The sequence below is a fragment of the Diabrotica virgifera genome, chromosome 1, assembly GCF_917563875.1.
Source record: "Diabrotica virgifera virgifera chromosome 1, PGI_DIABVI_V3a".
NCBI classification, from domain to species: Eukaryota; Metazoa; Arthropoda; class Insecta; order Coleoptera; family Chrysomelidae; genus Diabrotica; species Diabrotica virgifera.
The window spans coordinates 290938353-290946710 of NC_065443.1; the positions used below are offsets into that span (position 1 = coordinate 290938353).

Below are 8358 nucleotides of genomic sequence, written 5' to 3' on the forward strand. Positions count from 1 at the left end.
TTAATTTGACTTCGCGTGGTATTCGGTAAGAAAATTCCACACCAAATTTGCATTTGAAAATCCAAAGCCGCATGAACAGATTAATAGCGCGCCATAGCTTTGTCAGCAATTATTTAGGCTTTCAAATTCGTAATTTCTACTCATGGAATACCATTTCAAGGCATGGGAATACCATTTCAAGATAGAAAATAGTATATTCTTCAATTTTACATAAGTTTTGAGTAACTACAAGTGATAGAAAATGAATCAAAACTAAATTATGTAAACAAATAGGCCGTTCCAAGATGCTGTCAAAATTAAATCAATATGGCTACCGGAAGGCAAACATTGAATATTATTCTATCAGGTTCTTATGGTTTTAGATCATTTTAGTTGTTGTACAAAGATTAATTTAACATTTTCTCTGGAAGTATTAATTTAGAAAGATAATATGCCTCATTGGTGTTGTGTTTTGAAGTGTGAAATGCAAAGTAATCGTGATAAAGTTAGCTTTTACCACTTACCATCAGTGCTACATTCTAAGCACAAAACTGAACCAATTTAACTAAATAAGTTATAGTTATCATCTGAGAGACAACAACAATGGTAAAATGCAATAAAATATTAAGGTTTTACTAGCAAAATGGAAATTCCCCTGTAATCATCTTATATCTGGTAAGTTACAACATTTGAACATTAACCATTTTTGAAGATGTTAACAGTCTAATCTTGTAGGAAAACCAGCCGACTTAACTGATAATAACAATCCAGATTGGGTTCCTTCAATAAATATGGGGTATATAAACACAATGAAATGAGTTCCCCAAAATCTAAAATGGGAATTAAGGTACCAAAGGAGAATTAAAAGAAAAGGGTACCTACAAGAAAAAATTGCTTTTTTATTCCTCTTGAAATGATTTATAAGACACTGGACTGTCTTATATTCTACAAATACTAGGTAGGTCTATGATTTTACACATTTTTCATTAATGATACATTACTGTTACTTTAGTAGATTTAGAAACAGTGGATAGTTAGTGGTAGATAGCAGTTATATGGTATAAAAGCTAGTTTAGTAGAAGACAAGATTTTGCCAAATAGTCAAACATATATTACAATGGAAAAATGAACAAATACATTTTATGTCATTAACATTAACACAGGATTTTAAATATCAGCTTAAGAAATTAGCTTTATCTTGTGAAAGTATAGAAAATGATGATGCCAAAACTAAAAATTATACTGGTTTAGCAAATTACAATGTTTTTAAAATAGCTTTAAAGTATATTACACCATTTATCAAATACCATCAAAATACTGTTTTGTCACCAAGTGATCAAGTATGGCTTACTTTAGCTAAACTAAGCTTAAACTTAGATTATAAAGATTTGGGATATAGGTTTAGTATTTCACCCTACCCGGTATCAACTTATTTCAAAAATACTTTGTATATAATGTGTCTTAGGTTAAAAAAATTTGTGTTCTGGCCTGATAGAGATATTTTAAAGAAAACTATGCAAAATTCACTTAAAGAATCTTTTCATGGAAATACTACAGGTATAATTGACTTTGGACGAATGTTGGTATGAAACGAATTATTTATTGTTCTGAAGCTAGTTATTTGAGGCATTTTTGTAATTAACTATTCTAATTGGGAAATAAGCCACAATTTAACTTAAAAAATAATTTTATTAATCTTTCGACTTCCAAATCAGACGTCATTGTCAAAATACAAAATATTATTATTTATGCATATTATTACCTGTAAATATTTCTTCTGATTGTTAATTGTAAAGGATAGAAAAATTACCATTTATTTTATTTTTTTTAGAATCAGCTGAGAGAAGTGGTCTATAAAAACCCAGGAAGGAAACGGAATATGTGGCTACGAAAGGCAAAAGAAAGGTTTACAAAGCAAATGTGACACATTTTTTTGAAATATTTAGGAATATCAGTAAATTGCATTAAAAAAATGTATGAAAAGATTTTGTTCAATAAAAATGTTTATATTTATCAAGGATGTATTAATTGGTATGGCCACATATCGTCAGTGATGTAATAATACATCCTATTTGTTTTTTCATGAGTTTCGTAAGAGAGACTAAAATCTTGTCTTAGGGTCACCTCCTGTTTTCATATGATATTTTTTGACTTGTTTTGTAGTAAATTAAACTATCTATGAACTACAAAACAAGTCAAAACTTACATATGAACACAGGAGGTGACCTTAAAACATGTTTTTCCATCTCTCCTACAAAACTCATGAAAAAACAGATAGGAGGTATTGTCACATCAGCAAGGATGTACAGTGATGAGTGCCCTAATAACCGGCAAAATAGCACAAAAGACTGGCAACATATTTAGTTGTGAGATAAAAAGAAATGAAACTGGGAGCTGGTCGAGCTGGGAAATTTAGCGAAATTAACCTTTAAATTTTATTTTATATTGATTGTTTCCCACCTTTACACATATCAGAGGAGTATGTCAACTAAAACTGTCACTGTGACAGTGGTAGTTTCCAAACTCGTCTGATACGTCTGAAGGTGGTACACAATCAATACAATCTAAATGTATAAGTTAATATCGCTAAATTTCTTAGCTCGACTAGTTTCATTTCTTTTTATCTCACTACTTAATACGTTTTCCATCTTTTGTGCTATTTTGCAGGTTATTAGAGCGCTCATCACTGTATTTCTGGTATATCCAGGGAATGTCTACAAAATATATTTTGAATGTCCAAAGAACATTCGTGGACATTCATGGAATGTTCCAATAAGACATTCAGGTAATGTTTAAAATGCTGACACAGGATTTTCCTGGCATGTTCAGGGAACGTGTTTTCGGGGATATTCCAGGAATTTTTCAATGTCTGTGTACCTTCTATGGAGATATATGGAATATTTTGGTGTTATTAGCACCGCATTCCACTTGCGATTTGTAATCAGGAAGATTGAACACATTGTTTCAAATACAAGTCAATCCATTTGTAACTAAATAATCATGGATTGACTTCTATTTGAAAGAATGTGTTCAATCTTCACGACTACAAATCGCAAGTGGAGTCCGGCGCTTAGAGCTACTTCCTCTTCGGTATTATGTATTATACTGCAGAAATTAGGAACTTTCCTTCTAAATATATGTATGCATCTTGGCCATCAAACATTTTTTTAAGGGGTTACATAGGTATTATGGGTAAAAAAAGTGACTTTTTAAAAAAATTATATCTCGAAAACTAAAATTTATTTTTATTTATAATTGGAACATGTAAAAGTATAGTACTTAAGGTAGTCTCAAAAAAAGGTTCAGCCAAAAATATTCATTTTTGTAGAGTTTAAGTTTTTTTGCGGTGGGCAGCATAACTAAGTCCAGTCTCATTTGAAATCAAAAAGTTTCTTGTAGTTTATACCTCTGGCTAGTAAATGATTGAAGGAATTAAAAAAAATGAAATTTGAAGATTTTACATAAGTTTAAACACATTTTTGACCCCAATTTTTCTCATTTTTAAAGTAGTTTTTTTTTGATAAAACAAAAATGACCTCATCTAATAAAAAAATCTTTGTTCATTCACTAACCAGAGGTATAAACTACAAGAAATTTCAGATGAGACTGGACTTGTTATGCTGCTCACCGCAAAAAAGGGCTGTTGTCGAAAAATTGCAGTCAACTCTACAAAAATGAATATATTTGGCTGAAATTTTTTTGAGTGTACTATACTTTTACATGTTCCAATTATAAATAAAAATAATTTTTAGTTTCCATGATATAATTTTTTTAAAAAGTCACTTTTTTTACCCGCAAGACCTATGTAACCCCTTAATAACTGCCTTTCCATGCTGTAGCAAACTTAACAAATTGTTGATTTCAAATTGTAACAGTTAAGTTTTGCAAAGTATGCTGCCCTCTTGTATCTTCTGTGTTATCTTCATCATACAATTACTTCATCTAAAAACTTTCTGCGATATATTCATTTTGTTGCTAAAATTATTTCCTGATCCATGGGTTGAATAAGCGATGTATTTTTTGGCAAAAACATACAACTAAAGTTGCCATGTTTTGATCATAGAATATTTTCAGAGGGATGAGCAGGAGCGTTGTCTAAAATCAAAAAACATTTCACCTCTTCCGGCAGATTCTCAGTTTCTTCTCTTGAAATTTTTTCACTGCAGGTACAGTCGGAGAAATGAAAGAGTACCCATGAACGATCACATATTATTAACATAATTAATATATCTCTATCGTTTGTTATTTATAGAAAAAGAACAGCAAATACAAAATATGTGATTGTACCTGTTTGACGTGACCGTTCATGGGTATTCTTTAATTTTTCCGACTGTACAAATTTTTTAAAAGGTCAATTTTTTAAGATATCTGGGGTGAACCACTATGATGAAATTATTTATTTTTATAGCTCCACAATTATATACAAATCCTACCTCAAAATATTTGTAAGAATTTAAACTCTTGAATGCCTTCATTTGTTGACCTGTGTAAAAACTATTACTAAGCTCCAAATACAAAAAAAACTATGTCCATGTAAGTAACTATATTTGTCCATGTTGTCACCCTTGAAAAACTTTTTCTACTGTAGGTTAACTCATACCCCTTGAGGGAAAATGGATCTATATACCAAAAGCTTTTGAAAATATTTACTTATGTTTATTTATTCACTGCTTACAACTAAATACAGTCGTTAAAGTACTTCTACAGCTAGAAGCTACAGAAGTCAACAGCAAAATGTTCGGAAAATACAACTATAAAAAACTATTATACAACGATTAAACTATTATATAAAAACAATTATATAAACCACTATTTTATAACAACAATAACTATTTTATAAAAAAACTATTAAACGTAAAAAACTTAAGAAACTCAATGCGGTACAAATATAAATAATTTCAATGTTTGCCTTCCAGCTTTCAATTAGTGTCATAAACGTCAAAGTCTTGAAATGGCCTATAAAAACACTGATAAAAACCAGTCTGTCAAAAATGTTCTGTTATTGTAAACGTCAAAAAATTTCCACTATAATTCGCTGTTGGGTACCCCACGAGCAAAAAATTTCCGATAAAATACCTCCGTTGCCATGGTGATCTGTCAAAATAACCTATTTTGATTGGTTCAAAATTACAGGTGTGGAATTTTCTTTAAAATGTAATTATTTTACTTTGAAAATGAAATAAACAACTTCTTTTGTTGTTTTCTGTACAACTTACCTACAATACATTTAATAACCAGCTTTAAAAATAGTAAATGTTAAAACAATTCTTTCTTGATATCTTATATTATACAGTGTGTTTGCGTAGCTTGGAACCTATGGGAAACTTGTTCATTATCTATATTACGAAAAAAAGTTATTCTTCATAAAATACTGTGCATGGTATAAAACCTAAGTTGCAATAATCAGATATTAAATTTTATTGATTTTATACGAGGTATATCAAAAAATATTAATTTCGCTCAATAGTACCTATACTACCTTTATATTTTATAATATTAAAAAATTTTATTATAAAAAGTTGTTCGCAATTAAAAACTATGTTTAAATATGCAATTATATCATTCCAGTTGAAATATTGTGAACTATAAAGGTACTTAACTCTTGAGAGAAATTCATATTTTTCGACATACCTCGTATAAAGTTGGTAAAATGTGATATATTGCGATTGAATCTTCGTTTTGAGATAATGCAGATGCAGAGCTTTTTATAAAGAATCTGATAAGAATTTTATAAATATTTTTTTCGTAAAATTAAAAAATTAATAATAAAATAGTTGTTATACTTGTAATAAAATGATGTTGGTTATCGGTAATTTGAGAAATATTTGGAAAAATTAATTTTTTATTTACAAAGATGTAATTACATATTAAAACAACATTACATATTAAAACAACATATTAAAATTAACATTGTATATTGTTAAATATAAAAGTACTTTATCCTTGAGTTAAATTTCTATTTTTTGACTTACCTCTAATAAAATTGATAAGCTTTGATATCTGATGGTTTATCTGGCTTATTTTGTATCTCAGATTTAAGACCATTCAGAGCATTTCATAAAGAATAACTTTTTTCGTAAAATTGATAATAAAATGTTTCCCATATGGTTCGAAGCCACGCAGACATACTGTATAAGTGCTCAAAAAAATTTATTTTGAATTTTCAAATTGTAATGTCTGACAGGGCCGTAACTACCATTGGGGCAACCGGGGCAATGTTTCGGGCCCCCGCGATTGTAATCGCGTTATACTGCCTATAGGCAATATAACGCGATTAAAAACCTACATTATAGCCGAAGAATGTAAGTAACATTATTATGTAGTATATTTTTGAAATGAAAACAGAAAAGATGTTAGTATATTGATGGTAAATATTTGCAAAGTATTTAGCTTAAAATAATGTGATTTCAAATATTTTTGTGTTGGTCAACTAAAATAGCAATATGTAGGTAGGTACAGGAAACTTCAGTCATGGAGTACATTAAAATGCGTTTTCAAGTGGTTAAATATCAATTTTCCCGGACTCCTTCTGCTGGGTGATTAACCCCAGATTGTAAAATAAAATCGATAATGTCAAACATATCCTGGACACGCTGTTTTCTTCATCGGCAGGCTCTAAGGTAGTACCTTCTGATATAAATAACGTGCTCAAGAAGGTATTAAAAATTGTAAATTCTATCAAAGGTAAAGCTTTGCAAACCCGGCTATTCAGAATCGTTTGTGAAGATATGGACTCTTTTCATCAAAATCTCCTTTATCACACAGAGGTCAGTTGGCTATCCAAAAGAAAGGTGTTGACAAGAGTTCTGGAACTGAGAGCTGAATTGTTAATGTTCTTACAAGATGCAAAATCTAAATATGCTTACGGTTTTTCTGACCCTATTGGCTCTTGAAATTAGCATTTTGGCAGATCTTTTTAGCCACCTTAACAATTTGAACAAGAACCTTCAAGAAAGAGAATATTTTAACAGCTAAAGATAAAGTAAAAGCATTTCACAAAAAACTTCGTTTGTAGTCAACCTCTCTGCAAAACAAAAATGTTTGAGTGTTTTCCATGTGTATAGAAGATTTGTGAAGATAATGCAACAGACCAAAGTTTTGTAGTATCGGCTCACATTTTTTTCATTATACGGAGCTTGCATAGTTTACAAGAGCAACTTTTGACATACTTTCCAGAGTTGCACTCTGAAGCTGACAATAGGCGTAGATGGATTCTAAACCCTTTGTTGGACACATCAATAGATCTGACTGATGTCAACAAAAAAATGAAAGAGTGTCTTCTGATTTAGTCGCTGATGGCATGCATAAAATGAAATTTTATTCGCAAAGTGTCGACGTATTTTGGATAAAAATAAAACACCAATACCCAGAGCTGGCAAGGGAAGCTCTTAAATTATTAGTGCAATTCGCCACTTCATACTTGTGTGAACTGACATTTTCTTCAATGGTAGACATTAAAATTAAAAAGAAAAATAGACTGCAATTAGAAAATGATTTGATTAAAAATAGTACCACAATTTGATAAACTTTTGAAAAAGAAACAAGCACATCCTTCCCACTAAAATTGTGTTTTAAGAACCTCAACTTTTTCTTTCAGTCGACGACCCCCGAGTAAGGCTTCGCGACCCACAGATTGAAAAACACTGGGTTAATAGAATTGAAAGCAGGTAGAACAGTTAATAAAGCTTATTGAATCTTTTTTATATTTCGGTCTATACTAAATTAGTTATAGATGAAGAAACGTTCATATAGGTATACGGATTAACATTTTATCTTACCAATGTTTACCCGGTTATCCTGAAAAGTAGCTTCAAAAAGTCTTCGATGATTGTTCCTCTTTGTACATTTCTAAAAAAATCTGTCACCTTATATTATTATAGTCTAATAATATGGTATTATTCGCACGTATTACCTATTTATTAAGGCAACGTGTAAAAGTCTTCTATTTTTAATATATACTAAGGATTTTGACAGTTTTCATTGTATTCCTTCACTCAACCACAGTATAAAGAGGGAACCTCTATATACTGTGACTCAACCGTTCTAGCCAGTTCTTTTTGTTTTGCCAGTCCACTTCGTGTAGATTTCTTTCACTTTATTGCTTCGTCCATTTCATCTCTGAAAGATATTCGGATACTGCCTCTCTTTCTTCTTCCTATCGGGCTCCACTCTGTTATTTTGTTTATCCAACGTTTTTTGCCCGCTCTTCTGACCTGTTCGTACCAGATTAATCTCTTTTGTCCTATGTAGTCTATTTTATTTGAGTCCATTCGCATTCTTTTCTTAATATCTATGTTATTTATTCTATCTCTTCTTGTTACTCTGCAGCTTCTCTTTAGGAAATACATCTCTATTGCTAATATTCTGTTTTTGGATTTC

At 30.5% G+C, this 8358-nt stretch overlaps 1 long non-coding RNA gene across 1 annotated transcript; it reads left to right on the forward strand.

Moving 5' to 3' along the window:
- On the forward strand, nt 1-1992 carry LOC126879146 (uncharacterized). Its single transcript, XR_007695988.1, has 2 exons — nt 1-937; nt 1811-1992. It is a non-coding gene; the product is annotated as an uncharacterized LOC126879146 (long non-coding RNA).
- Nucleotides 1993-8358: the final 6366 nt, after the last annotated feature.